Consider the following 19,066-nt stretch of genomic DNA (forward strand, 5'->3'; position numbering starts at 1 on the left):
TTCTTTCCGCCCCATTCCCAGGCTCCGTTCTCCCTGCGTAACCGTAAAACCCAGACAAACAACGGTTTGTTGCACCACTTGAGCCGCCTTCTGAGATACTCCATATCCAGCTGCTCCTAGAAAATTCAAGGGATCAATCGTATGTTGCACACAGTCAGGTTCTGTCTGTGTCCCCAGGAGAATATCGTCCACGTACTGTAACAAGGTTACTGCCACATTTCAAACCATTGATCTCTTTCCTTTATAGTGGTCAGCAGAGTGTACGGATTAGCCACTACGGAGTACTATTATATTCTGATTGTCGTTCCCGCAACAGTCTGTATTTAATAAACTTTTCTATCGATGGTTCAAGTCCTCTTTTTGCTTCTAATTTTACTGGATATTGTTTTTGTCTTACCGGTCGTGCGTTCGGCTTTAAGTCAGTTTTTACCAGTTCTGCTGCTTTAGATCGTCCTGGCGTTCCTGCTTCCCATACGAGAGGATTCACTGCATTCATCACTCCTCCGGGACTGTAGATGTCTGCACATCTTGGTTTTGCTGGAATAAGGAAACTTGTGCCTCCAACGCTTTTTCTTCTGGTATTTGCACATGGATATGATTATCTTCAAATGCAATCTGAGCATTAAGTTTACTTCATAAATCCCTTCCCAATAACAGCATAGGGCAGTCGGGTACATACAGGAACGTATGCACACAGGCTCGAGATCCACATCCACATTTCATAGGCTGAAAGAAAAGCCTTATTTCTCTGTTCCCTCTGGCACCAATAATAGACATATTTTCACCGCTCAGTTTTCCTTTACAAGAGTTCAAAACGGAGCACGCTGCTCATGTTTCCACTAAAAATTCTACCTTTTCATTCCCCAACTTCAGGGTAACCAGGGGTTCCGTTGAGGACACTTTCTGGTTTATTTTTCCTGGTGCCCGTCACTCGGAATCCTGGTGCAGAGTGAGCAACCCTGTTACCCTGGGATTGTTCCATGTTTTAGGGAAATCGTTTCCAAAATCTGTTCTGGGGACATTCTCTCTTCCAATGTCCCTTTCGTTTACCAAGCGCACACTGATTCTTTTCCAGAGCGGGGCAAAAATTCCCATCTATTCCCCCTACGTTTTGGTTCCTTCTGTTCCCATCCCATCTCCTGCCTCCTTGATTTCCTTCTGCAATAGCTGCTGTTAACAACCAACCATTCCTCACTTGCTCTCTGCCCTGTCTCTTTTCTATTGTAGACCCTGAGCCGCCTTCTGCGCATATTCTCCGTAAATTCCTGACATTTCCTTCCAAGCTTTTAAATCTGCCTTTTCCTGGAGCACCGCTCCCCCGCCTCGCCCAGTACCACCAGCCACAGCTCATCATCACGCTGCCCATCCTCTATCCCTTCTTCAGCTTCTCCTTTCCTCTCTCGGTGCTGCCACCAGCGACTGACTATCTTCCTCTTCCACTGCATCCTCCTCTTTATACTTATCACATCTTTTGTCAATACTACAAGCCGGACAACATCGCTTCAACAATCTTGATTTCACAGTTTCCTGTTCTAATGCCAGCACATTAGTATCTTTAACTATTAACCCACAATCTTGTCTGCTCTTACAGTCATTTCTTAAGGTAAAAAACCACAACAATAAACCAACATAGGGAACACCATCCCATTTACCTTCCCTTCTACAAAACAACATTAATTGCAATATGGTATTATACTTTAACGTGCTATTCTTTGGCCATTGTTCCTTATCTTCCAACACATTGGAAGGCCCCCATTGATTACAAGATTCAATCAATTTCTTCCGCATTAGGGGATCTTTCCCAAATTTTCCCCAATGTTTCAAAATACATCCTAAAGGAGAAGCCTTTGCAATACCCCCTTCCTGGAATGATGAAACATTTCCCATTATTCCAACCCTTTACCTGCTCCCGTCGCCACCGTACCAGCGCAGGAAAGGAACCAACCCAGCAGCTGCAAATAGCAATTCACCCACCGACATGTACCCCTTCTGGGACGATTTACTCGGGGGGGTTACCAAGCAGTTCTTACCACACAATTTTCAATTTTTACCATGCGATATCTCAACTTGTTGCTCAGCTGGTTACTCACCACCCGACAGGGAATCAATCACCAGGGAAGTCCCCGGAGAAGAGAGAAGAGGTCCGGTGCGCGCTGGAGTTCCGCTTGTGATTCCCCGCAGCGATGAGAAGCCGTCAAATGCCAAGCCTATATGCAAAGTCCCATCTGGGTCGCCAAAAACTGTTACCTGAAATAAAAGCTCTCGAAACCAAAAGTAGTTTAGAGAGGAGACATTGCTTTATTCGACGTCGGGTTTGAGAAAACCCGTAACAATTTAGTGTTGTTCAGACAATTATTCTTGAACCTGATGACCCTCCCCAACCAGGAAAGGGAATCGGGGAAAGCAAGGAAACACAAGGGCTGAAATATTAATAGATTTAATAGGATAGAACCAAATAATTGCCAATGACACTCAAGAAACACTGTTCATGCCCATACCAATATAAGATAAAGAAGAAGGATGCTCAGGCAATTTTATCGGCAGGAAGCCGTGCGCTCCCAACCGGGGACAGCAAATGTGGGACACCGCGAGCGCTGCGGCTTCGGGAGGAAGGGAAGGGCTCCATCGGAGCCAGACGGGGAGCACGTGTGCATCCGCACACACCGGTGGCACCCAGGAGTGCCGGAGAAGAGCTCCGCCAGCAGCACCCGGCACAGGGGCAATGCCAAAAAGCCACGCTGGCCGTGCCCCACAGATAACCCCCAACCCGCCCTCCTCCAGGGACCGTGGCCGCGGGGTGGCACAGGCAGGGGGTCCCGGCCTGGGGCCGCACTCACCCACGGACTCGGTGCAACCCCTGCAGCTCCCCGCCATCCGCCTTCTCGTACGCGGCCACGGTTTCCCCCCGCTGGAGGACGCAGTCCCAGACGCCTCGGAAAATGCCGGCATTTTGGTAAAAGCGGGCGGTGCCCGATGCCAGCAGCCCGGCCAGGTGCCCTGCCAGCCACCGACGGGGTCGGCGTGAGCGCCCAGACCTCGGGGGACAGAGCCCACCTCCCCCCCGGGCTCACCTGGGCACCCCGGGGCCACCACCGTGCCGGTGCCACCCGGGCACGGCGAGCTGCCCCTTCCACGCAGGACACGCACCAACCTCCCGCCGCCCCTCGCCCCTGCCCAGCCCCGCTGGCCTTTGCAGAGAGCCCGAAAGCGCCGCTCCGCCGGGGCAGGGAGCCCGTGCGAGGGCAGCCGGGGCACCCCGCAGCCAGCACCGGCACCCCCGGCCCGGGGCCCGGGGCAGGGACAGCCGGGGGGACGCGGCCAGCTCGGCACCGGCAGCCGGCACCCACCGGCCGCACACGCACGGCCCCGACCCAGCCACAGCGAGAGGGGACCCGCATCGCCCCCCGCCTCCGCACCCCGGGGAGCGGCCCCTCCCCAGCCCGGCACCCCACAGCCCCCCCCGGGCAGCCCGCAGCCCGACCCCCGCCCGGGCAGCCTCCCCCAGGGCCAGCAGCAGCACGGCCCTGCCCCGCCGCCTCCCACCGGCACCGGGCTCCAGCCCCGCCGCTGCCGCTGCCCGCTGCCCGCACCCCCGTGGCCGGCAGCGCTCCCCGCCCGCCTCCGGCTGCCGCTAAGGAGCGGCTGTGGCCGCGGCTAATGAAGGAGCGGGCGGGGCCGCCGCTCCCGAGCGCCCGGCTGCGGGGCAGCCCCGTGCCCGCAGCCCCGGCCCCCCGCGGCTCCCCGCATCCTGCACCCCCGGCCCGCACAGCATCGCCCCCCCTCGGCACTCTGCCAGCAGCCACGGCTCCCCGCAGCCCGGCACCCTGCGCCCACGGGCCCCGCGGCACCCCTGCACCAGCTCCCTCTCCCCAAAGCCCCCCGCAGCCGCCCCCCCGTCGCGTTGAAAGGACCGTAGTTTCCATATTTCTCCGTCAGGGTCCCAGGACTTTCCCTGATTTACTGTCAGAGTCCCAGCAAAGGACTTTGACTGAGTCACATTCACAAATAATCGAAATTAGTTGAGCAAAATTAATGACAGTCCCGATATTTGTCTGTCAGAGTCCCACCAAAGGACGTTCACTGAATCAGATTCAAAACCAATCGAAATCAGTTATTTTATTGAGAGCGACAGTTACAGATTCGGGATTGCCCTTGATAAATTCACTGACTACAATAGCACTAATTAAGGTTAATATTGCTAGCAAAAGTAACGATAGTACATTAGACTTCATTCCTGTCTTAAGCAGCTCTTTCTTCGTCTCATCAAGACCTGGCAGTGTTTCAGGAAAGCATCCTCTGTCGGTGGCCGGTTTGACTGCACGGCAGCTCCGGGGCTGTGTCAGACGCTCACCTGGGGCTGCCCGGGAAAGTCCCAGGAGGTGACAGCCCATCTTTTCTATTCCCACTGCTGCTCCCCTCCATCCCTGGCAGAGGGAACACATCCCCACGTCTCAGGCCACTTTCTGCACAAGCTGCTACCGCTTTCCTCTTAAGAATGGGAGTTTTCCCTCTCTCCAGCCCCACGGCACTGGGGGTGACGCGCACAAGGACGCTTGGAGTCTCCCTGTAGGGCTGCCCACATTTTCTGCATTTCCTCTCCAGTAAAACGGGTCCCCTTCTGGCTCCCTCATATCAGGGGACACTAAACCCAGGAATCAGCGCTCCGCAATTGATTTTGCCACAGCTGTTTCATCCGCATGTTTCCAAGGCCAGGCCTGCAGCCTGAGAACACATCCAAGGTGACAAGGACACTCTCAAAGTTACACCATTGGAGCACCTGAGGAGAGGAAATTTGCCAATTTTCAGAGAATCATAGAATGGTTTGGGTTTAGAAGGGACCTTAAAGATCATCCAGTTCCAGCCCCCCTGCCCTGGGCAGGGGCACCTCCCACTAGACCAGGCTGCTCAAAGCCCCGTCCAACCAGGTCTTGATCACTTCCAGGGATGGGGCATCCACAGCCTCCCTGGGCAACCTGTTCCAGTGCCTCACCACCCTCACCGCAAAGAATTTCTTCCCAATAGCCAATCTAAATCTACCCTCCTTCAGTTTGAAACCGTTACCCCTCGTCCTATCACTACATTCCCTGATGAAGAGTCCCTCCCCATCCTTCCTGTAGGCCCCCGTTAGGTACTGGAAGGCTGCTCTAAGGTCTCCCCGGAGCCTTCTCTTCTCCAGGCTGAACAGCCCCAACTCTCTCAGCCTGTCCTCATAGCAGAGGTGTTTCAGCCCTCAGACCATCTTTGTGGCCCTCCGCTGGACCCATTCCAACAGGTCCGTGTCCTTCTTGTGCTGAGGACTCCAGAGCTGGACACAGTACTCCAGGTGGGGTCTCACCAGAGCGGAGCAGAGGGGCAGAATCCCCTCCCTCGCCCTGCTGGCCACGCTGCTTTTGATGCAGCCCAGGATGCGGTTGGCTTTCTGGGCTGGAGTGCACATTGCCGGCTCATGGTGAGCTTCTCGTCAACCAGCTCCCCCAAGGCCTTCTGCTCAGGGCTCTCTCAATCCATTCTCTGCCCAGCCTGTGTTTGTGCTTAGTCTGAGAAGAAAAAGTTTGCTGGTAATTCACCATTCACCTGCTAAAATGTTTTGTGTCAAGCCCCGCACTAATGAAAGAACTACGCAGCTTGCCGTTAAAATTAATGCGAGTCCAAAAGCTGGGGGTGGGCGATTGGTTCTCTCCTATCTAGGCAAGATTAACCAACACGTCGTGGCTGGGATTTGGCATGGAAAGGAAAGGAAAGGGCACAGCTGACCAAACGAACGTACTAAACATAGTAGAATTTTGTAAGGGGGGCTGAACAGCAGCGACACTGACGGTGCTTAGAGGATGCTTTCAGAGGTGGAGATTTCTGAACTCCAGCTTTTCCAGGGTATTAGAGAGAATGGAATCAGTACCGTTGGCTGGTCAGGTTGAAGGCTTCATTGCGCATTCAGGGTGTACTTGTGCAGCAGGGCAAAAAGCATGCAGGCAAACTTGTGTGGATTTCTCCAAGGTGATGTGGAGGAGGGCCCCTGGGGAGGGAGAGCGTTGTTTTGGGCTCTGAAGCAGGAGGAGAAGAAGGGACGTAGCACTGTCCGTTCCTTCGTGGTCACTCTCCCCGACGTGTCCATTCTGGCCCTTCTCTCCTTGATGTGGCACCAGCTCACATCGTCTCCTCTCTGAATCCCCGGCAGGCCATTGCAGAAGGGCAGTGGCTGTCCTGGCTCTCAGAGAAGAGACTCCTGTCGCAGCGGCTGGAACGTCTGCAGCGAGCAGTTGCAAGGCTGGAGCAGGAGAAGACGGAGCTGAAGCAATACAGTGCTGAGGAGCTCAGGAGGACTCCTGAGGAGGTAAAACAGGCTTTCGCTGCCTCTGCACAGCCTCAGGGCCTCTGGAAGACAAGGCGTTTCCACAGCCAGCACCTTGGAGCCCTTGGCTGGTTTCCTTCCCTCTCCCACTGTCCCCTGTGGCCACACACTTTTGTCTTTTCTCTCTCTTCTGGCAGCCCGTTGCCTTCGCAAATGCACATTCACTGCGGTACCACCCTCCTTGCCCCAGTGTCGCCATACACACACGTTGGACACTCTTGGGTCAGGAACTCTTTCCTCCCGCTCGCTCTTTTCCATCGGCTACTTCGAGTGCCTTTTGGCTTTTTGGCCCCAGCGTCCTCTGGTGCAATTCACAGTCTCTGAGCAGCCATCTCCTTGCCGTGATGTCCAGAGGTCCTTTTGCTCCTTGTTTGGTGGCAGGTTTCTGTGACCCTTTCTGCTATCCAACGTGCAGGTGGAACGTGAACGGAGGAGACTGAGGAGATATTGCAGAGGTCGGGCGCTGCCAGATGCGGGCGGATTTTCTCTCTCCGAGGCTGAGCAGCGCAAGATGCCGGCTTCTCGGCAGGTGAGAACGGGACCTTAGTTACGGGAAGATGCCCAGACAGACGCAGACGGGGGAGTAAACTGTTTATTGCAACACAAGCGGGTAAGGTCTGTCTCTGCTGCCCAGGGGCTCTACACCTCTCTTGCCGCACAGCTCCTCAGGACATCGTCCACAAGCCTTCCCACGAACGCCCTCCTTTCTGACGCAGGCGGCTGGGGCTCGCCTCCGACAGGCTTTACACGCAGTGATCTGCGCCGGGCTCCTGTCTGGGCAGGGGGCTTGGGACCCGCTGGAGGGACGGGCTGGCGGGACCACTGCGGGCCCATGGAGGAGAGGGCGTCCTTAGCGGGACAGCACTGCTTCGGATCTCGTGGTGTGTCTGGTTTTGTGACACCCCTCCCGGAACTCGGTTCGGGGGACAGTGCAGGCCCACGTTGACAGATCCGCTGCAATACAGAGTCGACTGTGCGACGTGACCTGGTCCTTACACTCAAAGGGCTGTCTAAGGACGTGTCAGAGTCAGCGTCGCTACTGACCCTCCTGGGCAGCCTGGCACCTTCCTGTCCCCGCTCATGCTGGGGGAAGGTGTGGCCTTCCTCCAGATCTGATCGCGCTCTGCTGCATCGCCCTGATATCAGGGAGATCCTGGAGCTCTTGGGTGGAGGTGGGCAAGCTGGGCTTCGAGCCTGCAGCAGCGGCTGGGCCAGGCGAGAAGTGTTGATGGCCCCCGGCGGTCTGGGGGCATCCTTCAACTTGGTCAGGTGTTGCTGAAGCCTTTCCTGAGAAGGAGACACCAGGTTGTGGCTCGCTGTTGCCTGGACAAGCGCTCGCACCCCTGCGTGCCGAGGCTTCACGCGGGCGCAGGCCAGGGCTCTGCTTCAGCCGTGCCACGAGGGCAGAAGAGAAAGGCTTCCCTCGGGACTCTGCGTGGCTGCCCATGCCCACCCCAGCACCTCGCGCCGGCTCAGCTCCGAGCCCGGTAGTCCTTTCCCCGCCACACCGCCCGGCCCCCCCAGCACAGCCCTCGCCTCTGCTGCACTGACCGCCTCCCCAGCACGCAGCAAGTGAAACCCCAGCCCTCGGCACCGTGCCGCTGACCGGTGCCCACCAACGCTCGGCTTTGCCTACCTCTTCTCGCCTGGACACTTGCTGGGCGCGCAGCTTGAGCGTGGTCAGGTACTGCCTGTACTCGTTGAACTCCTTCAGAGTGCAGACCACCTCTGGAGAGAGGAGGGGAGAAACCCCCAAGAACAGTCAAGCCAGCAGACTGCCTTCCCCGAAAGAGCCCCAGCCCAGCCGAGGGGAGCTGCTCCTCTGCAGGAGGGGGATCCCTGCTCCCAGGGAACCGCTTCTATCAGCCCGATGACGTCCAAACCTACTCTGCCCTCACTGGTGACCAGGCCCTTTCTCTGCAGCCTCTGCAAGTTGTCTTTGCGCTTGTGATACTCCTGCAGATACGGGTCGTGCAGGCTGTTGTACTCCGTGCGCAGCAGGCGACAGTAGGGATCTCCCAGGTCGTAAAAGCCTGAGGGCCGTTGAAGCTGTAAGAACCATGTTCCAGAGCATGAACAGGGCAGGAGAGAGCAGCAGGGACGAACGCCCTCCCGAGCTCCTCACGCACACAGGGTGGCATTGCCAAACCTGCGAGGTGTAGACTACTTCCTGGCTTATTTCCCACTCCGAGAAAAGATCTCTCTACTTTGGAGACTCTCCAAGGGAGGAGAAGCCCTGTGCCTACATCCTCCTGTCTGGTGGCTATCCCCTCTTGCTGTAGGAAGACGAGGGGCTGTTTACTACGGGGGGGAGAGAGTTGTACCCACTGCTGCACCTGTGAGGAGCTCAGCGGAAATGCTGCCTACAGCCATGTCTTCTCCTCTGGCAATTCACTCTGATTGCACCAATGGGCCTGTGCTCCCCAGAGGTGCCAAGCTGTCCTTGTGGAAAGGTAAAGGGAGTCTGAAGACCTGACAGCAACGCTCTTCTCCACCCAGCTCTGGGCAGCGTGCAGCTCTGCTATGGGCAGCTCTCCTTTCTCTCGGCACCACGGCGCCAGGAGCTTCCCTCGACTCCCCAGCCCCGTCCGATTGAAGGGCTGCAGCCCCCGCCATAGCGCAGGTGGCCACAAGGACTTCTCCGAACGATGGGGACCCCACAAAAGGGGAGAGCTTTTCTACCCTTTCCTGCTGCCTTTACCTTTTCCCCCAGCTTTGCTCGGCACTTTGCCTACTCGCTACCCTGAGCCAACATTTCGACAAATGTTGATGAAATGCTGTCCTTTGTGGGAACTTTGCTCATTATAACGTACCAAAACACACCTCCATCCCAGAGGCTACCCGCCTCCAAGGTGCGACCACTCCTCGTTGAGTACACCAATCATAATAAAAGTATTCATGACTCAGGTCACTCAAACTCCACTTTGAAGATAAAAAATAGTATAAAAATAGCCCGAGAGAGGGGGGATATCAGGGAAGTCACCATCGTGAACAAGGCGAGGAGGACTCCATCACCGACTTCCGGGATCAGTCGACGGGCTGAGCCTTCCTTCCCCCCCACAGGGACGCCTTTGGTAAGACTTGGACTATACCGAGTGCTTCCTCGGGAAACTTAGAAATCTCTCTAGAGAATCTCTCTCCTACAGTTGTAGCCAGGCTGTACTGTTTATAACTTTGTCGCGCGTTTTGTATATTGAACAATACCTTTCTTTGCACGTGCTTTGCAGACAGTGTGTTTCTCACCGGCAATCCTAAGAACCTATAGATGTGTTGTTTAAATAAACTGCGCTGTTTAAGCAGCTAGTCGTTCCGGTTTCTCACTGAACGCGACCAAAGACTCGAGAGTGGCCGTGCTAGTTCATGAGCACGACTAGGCTGAAGGTGCAGTCCACTCAAATCGTAAGAGTTTAATACATATTAAACGCGACTGGACTGCTAGTGGCGAATTGGGCATCACTCTGAATTTAAACCTGGCCGCACTTAGCCTCCCACCTCGGTGAGGAGTGTTAGAACACAAGGGGGTCTATTTTCTGCCAAAACCGCTTTGCCCCTTTCACGCAACACTCCCATATCAAAGGAGCCAACCTGCTGCAAGCTGCTCTGTCGCACCTACAGAGGATACAGAGCTAAACCAGCTTTCAGCTACCTTTTTGCCCAAGCAATTCAGTTTTAGACTTTTGGCTTCAGCAGTCCCCGGTCTGGCCCCTCTTTCAGCCTCTTCCAGGGACCCAAGAGTGGCCGCCGATGCGCTGAGGGTGAGGATGCTCATCAAGGCTGGCAGCCGGGAAAGCGGAGCGGGGAAGTATTGCTATCTGTCATCGAATTTAAAGTTAACCATGGCTCTGTAGTTAATCAAGTTTTATGTACTGGCTCCATAGTGTGGTGGTGCAGCTCCCCACCCCCGCCATCCTTCAGGCCACTCGGTACTTGGCGTGATCTCCCTCCCAGCCTGGGCCGCAGAACGTGACACAACGGTGTAACATGAAAGAGAAGGTAGAGAGCCACAGAGCAGAGCACAGTAGTGTGCCCAGTCCCCACGGCTCCTACTGTTTGAAGATGATAACCTCAATGGATCGCTCCTGACACCGTATGGATCGTGGCCACAGGGCGGGGAGTACCAGGACCCTGAAGGCCTACCAAGCTCTGGTGGTGCGTAACCATCGTCCGAGTCGGGCCGGAGTGGAAAAGTACCTGACAAAAGTCAATTGTCTCGGATCCTGTAGGTAGCGATTCTAGTAAAGACCCTTTGAGCTCTTCTGGATCGCAGCGGGCTGTGGCCAGTAACCGCCCTGAGTTGAGGTACCTCTCAGGCTGATGCCTCGAGGCTGGGGCGGGAGAAGACCCTTCAACTGTCGCCCGTTGAGGAACGCCGAGGCATCGTGAGTATTTACCCTAAATCTGAGAAAGGGAAATTTTAGCTATAGGCTAGTCTCTCTCTCTCTCACCCACCTCTCCACCTGTATGCAGTGAGATACACATTAGCTGTATGGATGGGGATGCTCTTCTGTCCACCCATGCGTGTGCAGGACCTGAAAGCGGCACCTTTTGGCTCACTGGCATTGCCTGCTATTAAGAAATTCCCGACAGCAGACCTGTACGTGTGTGTGCTTAGATATTATTCAATTATTTTGTTTGCTCACTTTGTGAATCCCTAAGTCAGTTAATGGTTAAATGCTGCTAAAATTCAACCTCTCAATCTACCTTACATCATTAATAACTTTTGCTAAATCATAACCGTGTCAAGTATTTTCATCCGCGACACAATAGTTAAGGATGACTGTAGGTAGTTGCTAAGGAGAGGATCAAAGGGAATTGTTTGAAGGAACATCTGTAGCCTAATTATTTGGTCTACCTGGGACACTAAGACCTTAACTGAACATCTAATCAAGATGTTTCTCCCAACAATGCCACTTTGGCAGTGAATACCCAAGTCCAGCCGTCCTTGACTGAACCATCTTCATGATAATACTAAAAAACACAGCTGCAGGCCAAGAAGCCCCTTGCCCAGGTGAAGACCCTTCCTCCAGGCAGGAGCAGTGATTGAAGATATGAGACTGGTGTGTAAATTCCTGAGCAGCCCTTGTAACTGGGAGTGTACTGCCTTGTGACTTTGGTGTCTAAATACATGGAGGAAACCGGCATGGGCTGTGCTTGATGTGTGGGGATCCACCGAGCACCGGGGCCTGAATAAAATGCAGAGTCTGCATCAGTGGACAAGGGAAGGGCAAGGGACATCATCTATCTGGACTTCTGCAAGGCCTTTGACATGGTCCCTGACAACATCCTTCTCTCTAAGTTGGAGAGATACGCATTTGATGGGCAGACTGTTCAGTGGGTAAGGAACTGGCTGGGTGGTCGCATCCAGAGGGTGGTGGTCAATGGCTCGATGTCCAGTTGGAGAGGAGTTACAGGTGGTGTCCCTCAGGGTTCTGTACTGGGACCAGTGCTGTTTAATATCTTCATCAATGATTTAGACAGTGGGATCAAGTGCACCCTCATCAAGTTTGCAGGTGACACCAAGCTGAGTGGTGCGGTCGACATGCCAGAGGGACGGGTTGTCGTCCAGAGGGACCTGGACAAGCCAGAGAGGTGGGCCTGAGTGAACCTCATGAAATTCAAGAAGGCCGAGTGCAAGGTCCTGCACTTGGGTCGGGACAATCCTCCTTATCAATACAGGCTGGGGGTTGATGTGATAGAGCAGCCCTGCGGAAAAGGACTTGGGGGTGCTGGTTGATGAAAAGCTGAACATGAGCCAACGATGTGCACTTGCAGCCCAGAAGGCCAATCCCATCCTGGGCTGCATCAAAAGAAGCGTGGCCAGCAGGTCGAGAGAGGTGATTCTCCCCCTCTACTCTGCTCTCGTGAGACCCCACCTGGAGTACTGCCATTTAACCACAAAATTTAACACACCAAATGAGCGTTTAATTTCTACTCGGGGCTTTCATCAGGAAGTGAAAATCTAATCATGGATTTTCAAAGCATCTTATCAACACTGGGGATCCCTCCCGCAACAGAGAACGTGAGGTTGGCTGAGCCCAGCCTAAACAGAACCCAGCAGCCGCGCAGTGCTGGGAAAGGTCTTGCGCATCCCCATGCACTTCTCCTGGTCGATGAAGAGCGAGTTGGCTTTGACGGCCAGGTCATGCTGCAAGATCAACTTGGCATGAGCCAACATTTGCAGGGTGTCCTTGGTGTCTCTCAGCTGCTGCTGAAGGCTCTGGACCGTCTCGTCGATTTCGTGGACCTCGTTGACAAGGCTGGAAAACAGCAAGGAACCCTGATTAATGGTCCCATCACGTGCGTGGTTTCGAGCCTGGTCCTGCTGAAGGGCGCCTTGGGCACAGGATTTCCCCCTTCAGCATGCTCAGACTAACTCGGACCCCCCGTTTCTGGCAGATGCATGGGAAAGCTGAGGGCAGAGCTCCTCCAGACCTCAGCGGGGAGGCATGGCTAAGTCTGCGCGAAGGCTTTGGCAACGTGCAGTCACGTCTCCCAGAGCAGCTCGTGCCACCGAGAAGAGGGATGAGCAGCTGTGGTGTCCTGTTCCCCTTTGGTTTTGCAGGTTTGTTGGGTCCCCCTCCTGGATTTCCCTGTGCAGGGGTCCTGCCCACACCCACGGATGCACACACAGCGAAACAGCTGGGAGAGGCAAAAATTGAATGGGAAACAAGCGGAGGATGGAGAAAACAACGGTGTGCGAGATGCTAAACAGGCTCTGGGGCTGGGTTTCACTTGCTTCTAAAAGGCTCCATCTGGAGTCTTGCCCAGCAGGCTCCCCGGAGGAGGTGTGAAGTTTGGGGTGCCTCACAGGGGGTGCTGCTGGGCACTCAGGGCAGCCTGCTCCTCCACAGCCCCTCGGGGTGCAATCCCACAGAGCTCACAATGTCCTTGAAAGGGTTTGTCCCCAGGGGAGGTGAGGACAGCCCTTACTCCTTCTCCAGAGGGTGCACCCTTCCTGGAGGTTCCCCAAAAGGAAGGACCTAAGTGCTCTCAGCGCAAGCCTTTTGGAGAGTAAAGGCTTATCCTAAAAAACTGAGCACATCCAACTGCTGGGAAGCAGGCAGGAGAGAAGATGAGGTTTACCCAAGTGGGAAAAACCCAGCCCCTCATGGGGTGGCATCAGGCCATGGTGTACAGCCATGGTGTACAGCCTCCTTTGTGGGTGCAGAGCTCTCCCAGCACCCAAAGGCTGGGATACCTGCTCATTCCTTTTGATTAGAGCAGAGCCCTTCTGGAAGGACTATTTAGGAAAAACATCCCATGACTGGTTTTGTCATCCAGTGATGTTCCTGAGCGCTACTACCCGGGACTCCTCAAGGACCCTGCTGGCCCCGTGCTCCTGCCTTACCGGAGCTGGGCAGTGTCCCGGCACAGCTCCATGTTTGGTCTCCATGTGCGCTCTTCCAGCCGGGCCTGAGCCACTTTGAACGGAGGTCCTTGGTCCCTCATGGCTTTTTGGATGGCTTCCATGTTCATCTCCATTTGGAAGATTTCCCGCAGCGTCTGCCGTAAAAAAGAAACACATGCATGAATGAAAAAATACCTTCTCAAGTGACAACATAATTTCCTTTTTCTCCTGTCCGTCTGCAGAAAAAACAAGCCTGTCTTTGCTGTTGCTGTCACGTCAGAGGAGGTGTTGGAGCAGTGATGGACACAGTGAGTTACCAGCTTCCCAAAGCTACTGCTTGCAGAAACTGATCATCCATCAATAGCAACTCAGAGAGGGAAGGTTATTCATGCATGAAAAATTTTCATTTTTCACTGAAGGACGTGGCACCAGCCCGCAACGCTGCCAGCCCAGTCTCCGCTCAGTGAATCAATACGGTGTGGAGCACTTTTCAGGAGGCTTTCCATGAGACCCACTGGTCCGAGCCAGGTGCCCGTCACTGATCTCCTCTTCCTCTGCTTGGCAGAGCAAGCACACGGATACCCGTGCAGCAACCACAGAGCACTGAGAGTGAAAGCACGTCCTTGGGGGAGAAGCAAGCCTGCGAACCCCCCGGCAGGCAGCCCAGCAGAGGCCCAGCAAAGACTCTCTGCAGGGCAGCCAGCGCTTCTGAAGTAACTCCCAGGAGATGAAACCAGCAGTGGCCTTTTCTGCTGGAAATCCCTGTGCTGCCAGGCTGTCAGCTAGGATGCGCTAGCAAAAGACAGGATCCCTTGAGATGAAATCACAGTGCCAGCTCCTCCTGCTCCAAGAAGAAAGTCCCCAGGACTTGGAATTTCTAACAGAAAATGACGCTATAACCAGCTTCCTGCAGCCACCATTCCTCTCCTTGGGCCAGGTCTGCGTGGAGGGTCCTGCTTCGGAGGTGTCCCTGGGAAGTGACAGTGTCACACCCAAAGGGAGGGGTTCAGGCTACCTTGGCCAGGTGGGTCTGAATCTTGCTCTTGGCGTCGGCTGTCTCGGCGATGCGGCTGGTGAAGGCGACGTTCACCCTGTTGAACTGGCACCGCATCTCGTTGGCCGTCACCTCCAGCAGGTTCCTGGTGTTGTCCCGCAGCTTGGCAGAGGCCGCCCGTTAGCTCTGGGAGTGGAGGATGTTGCCGTCTGTGAATTTGGCCCAGGACTCCGGCACCGAGATCCTGGGAGGAAGGAGAGGCCCCTGGTAAGCCCGTGCTGCTGAAGCTGGATGTGGGCAGGCAAGGACCCTGCCAGGGAGCAGCGTGGGTCAAATGTAGCTTTAATCTATGCTTTTATTTTGACCATAGGTCGTGTTTTAACCCCAGCCGGCAGCTAGGACCATGCAGCCACTTGTGCAGTTCTCCCCCTTTCCTCCAGAAGGGCAAGGAGAAGAAGGAGAAGAGGAGGGGAAAGGGAAGGGAAGGGAGAACTTGTGTGTGGAGATAAAAGACAGTTAAATAGAAGAACAATAACAGAAAGGAAAAGAACAGCAACAATAGAATAAGAATGAGAATAATAATGATGATAATAATAATAATGATAATAGAGCAGAGAGAAATGGCCTCTCTGAAGCCGGTGTCTCCAGGCAGGACGGACCTGCCTTTACAGTGGGCTGGGGACCAGCAGCTCCCTGCCAGGGAAAGGCACCGCGCATCCCCGGGACAGCTTGCTGCTCGCGTGCCACCCGGCGTGCACTCACGTGGCATCGACCCGCTCCACCCCTCGGTAGTAGCTGATGCCGTGGGAGGTGTTCCTCAGGTGGTGGCACTTGTCATCGATGCGGTGGGCCGCCTGCTTGTTGGCCAGGTCTCTCTCCAGCTCGTGCTGGGCCACCCTGTTGGACCTTCAACATGCAAACAACAGCCATCAGTGGGGATGTACGGGTGGAACGGCTTCTTCCCCGTTCCACTTCCCCGCGGCTCCCGCCCAGGCAGCTCTGTCCTCCCATGAGCATCACCGCCCGCTTCCCATGGAGCCTGCGTGGGTTTTACAGCTGCGGGGTGTGGGTAGAGGTCGGGGTCTGCGGGGGGTTCACATCCCAACTGTAAAGGCCCATCAGCCCTACAGCATGAGATAAGGAGCTTCTCCTTATGCGAGCTGGGCTTTTGCCTTATCCAGGTACTGCTGCATCCTCTCCTGGCACGACCTGATGACATCCACTTCCTGGGCAAAGGCAAAACATGTAATGATGTCATCTCTTTTATTAGACCAATTAATAGAGCTGCTGCGTGGGGGAACACCGTCCCCTGGCCCAGCAGGTTTTGGGGGTTGGAAGGGTTGAGCACCTCGCCAGCAGTAAGGAGCCAGGTAGGGAACAAGGCTGCAAAGCCTCCTCGGGGCAGTTTACGTAAAAATAGCTTTCACACATGATCTGAGATGCCAAGCTTACTGTGAAGAGCTGTTTCTCCACGTCATCATGGACGAGGTCGATGTCCATCCTCTTCTCCCGCTGAAGCAAGCACTCCTGAGCGACCTGTTGGGGACATGCCATGACTGTTGGCTGCCGGGGCAGGGTTCTCTAGAGGGACGGGCCCCATCTCAAGATGGGAAGAAAAGGGAAGAAAAAAGTGCCCCGGGCAGCTGGTTTAGCTGACAATGAGCAGCCGAGCTGCAACATCAGCGTTAAAGCAACATGAGGGAGCACACGTGTCCCTGGTGCAACTGCAACTGAATGCAGGGCCCTGTGTCAGCCTTGATGCTGACCTCACCAGAGCCTTGTAGCAAGACCTGAGCTTGTGTCTCCCAAACCAGGATTTTGGATGTGCCGCTTATAAAAATATTTGGTTCTGATGGGCTCAGAATGTGCTGATAGGAGATGCAGCAGATGGCAAGGGATTTGTTGATCACTAACTAATGGTCTCTTCCTAAAAGCTTTCTAGATGTTACGGAGCTGCAGCGAAACTTAACTGGACGTCTGAGTGGCTGCAGATGTTTCAGCAGTGGGCTACAGCTTGCAGGCCACTGCACAGGGTGCTTACCTGGAGAGGGGCCTCTGTCTCGGCCAAGGCTCTCTCCAGCCTTTTCTTCATGTCCGTGAGGGCGTTGGTCTCCCCGATCATCTCACCCAGCTCACGGCAGAGCTCCGATTTCCAAAATCCAATATCATTGGCACGAACTCCCAGGTTTTTGGTGCTTTCCCCTTGTGTCTTCTCTGTCTGCTGATATTTATCCTGAATCATGCGGGAGGTATCAACTCTCAGACGCTCCGCGTTGTGCTGGCAAGTTTCTGACTCTTTGTAGTTGGTCAGGTTGGACCTGTGCCAGTCCTCAGGGGTGTACTGGGTGATGAAGGTTGTTCTGTTGGCAATGACAGGAAGCTTCTTGCTGGCGATCATCCCCTGGGAACTTTTGGAAAAGGGAGCCAAAGTTGGGTTGATGGCAGCTGGTTTGTAGTAGGTGCTGGGCATCCAGGGGAGGCTGGAGCTCTGAGGCAGCGGGTAGTAAGGAAAACGGGCCTTATAGCTTGAAGCCATGGCACTGATGGCAGGCAGAAACTTGCTAGGTGTTGATCGTGGAAGGGTGTACGTTGCCGTTAAGGGAGATCGACCAGGCTGCATTCTTGAACACTGCTCTTCAGGTACGTGTCCTGCACAGAGGAGCAGAGAGAAGACAACCGCACTCAGTAAGCTCCTGCACTTGCCTTCCTTCTTACAGCAACACGTGGAACTTGCAACACAAACAGGGATGCACACAGCACCTACACATTGCCTGTACAGGCCTAAAAGTCTTCAAAGCAAATCCCTTCTGACAGCGTCCCAAGCATTTGTATCTAGAGAAAGATCTGACTTTGTTGTTCATATCTAGCATCAGGTCTTGAAATGGGGAAAAAACCAAATCATGGCTGCTCAAGAGAGTGACAGATATTGTGCCCTCATTTTCCTTCAGTCTGTCAGTCCCGTGAAACTGTAGCTGCTGATTCTCTGCTGTTCATCTGCTTCTTTTGGCTGGGTTTGGTATCTGCTGATCTTCTAGTACTCCACATGTCATTTTCTCTTTCAAAGTGCCATTACCAGCCCCAAGAGCTGCGCCCCTTTGGACACACAGCTGCTACCAGCCCAGCGCGATTTGTGGGTGAGGGACTCCATCCTCATCCCCTCCATATTCACTTGCATTAAATGCTCAAGTGAGCAGTCTGCAGGCGAGCAGAGCTTTGCAGGACTATATCCAAATTTGAACACACACACACACACCCCGCCCCGTCCCCCGCAGCCTATTTCAGCCTCAAAAGAACAGCCATCTCTGTCTTGCAAAAGAAGAAAAATGTCCATGGCTCACCTGATGTAAAATCACTGCGCTTGGAAAGGAGATATCCCACCAAGTCCTTTCAGAGGGCTTTGTAAACACCAGCCTTGCAGTAGCCCTAGGAGGAATGGCCACACGTGAAGATTTTGATACCAAGAACTGTGGGTGCTATTGCTCTTTTCAGATTGAGGTTATCAGTCAGTTGTTATCAGAAACACTATGCAGAGGGCCACCAACTGCACCTAACACACCGAATGTGAGGACAAACACTCAGGAGGGTAAGTTATGCTCGGTGGGAAGCTCTTGTAAGGTTGCAAGTGTCACCCACGGGCAGGAATAAGTCCCTGTGGCTGCCGTAGCCAGCTGGACGTGCCCTTCTCCTAACACCATCCCATCCCCACTGCCCCCAGCCTGGCTCAGAGCCCCAGTGAAAGATTAGGACATAAGATCCCTGGATGGGAGTGGGGTAGGACATAAAACTTGTGCTCAATCCTATTTGTAACAGCATGAAAGCCACTCCATTCCTTTAAAAATGGCATGTTTGCAGGGAATAAACCTGCCCATAACGGTTTGATGCATTCAGAAGAACACTGTCTCCAAATGCAGCTACTAAATAAATGAACAGCGAATGCAGGAGAATAACGGGTCCTTTAGTTAGGGCAAATCCCAGGAAAATCAGGATGAGTCAGAGGGCACAAGTGCACAGCCTGCAGCTGGGAAATCACGGAACTTTGAGGACTCCAGTTACAAGCCTTGCCCAGTTTTGGCCATGCTGGCATGGGCTGCCCCGGGGCCTGACTTGAGAGCAGCAGCAGAGCCGCGGGCACCGAGTCTCGCCCCAGGATCCAGCCTGGCCGAAGAGGCTGTGGGACAGGCAGCGGGAAACTCACACCCTCCAAAGAAAGCTAAAAAGCTTTCACAATCACGACCCTGCGAGCCAGTTTGGCAGAACTGAGGGAGAAATGTCTGTGCTCAGGCCCAACAAAAACCACTGTGAGTGCCAGTTCCCTTTTGTTTAGGAAAGAGAGGAAAACCCCTTGGGAATGGACCACAGTCACCTTTCCCTGCAT

The 19,066-nt window shown here is 54.4% G+C and overlaps 1 pseudogene; it reads right to left on the reverse strand.

Moving 5' to 3' along the window:
• Positions 1-12,389: 12,389 nt before the first annotated feature.
• LOC141739112 (tektin-3-like) lies at positions 12,390-17,311 on the reverse strand (annotated as a pseudogene).
• Positions 17,312-19,066: the final 1,755 nt, after the last annotated feature.

Source organism: Larus michahellis, chromosome 2 (genome assembly GCF_964199755.1).
Source record: "Larus michahellis chromosome 2, bLarMic1.1, whole genome shotgun sequence".
Taxonomy (NCBI): domain Eukaryota; kingdom Metazoa; phylum Chordata; class Aves; order Charadriiformes; family Laridae; genus Larus; species Larus michahellis.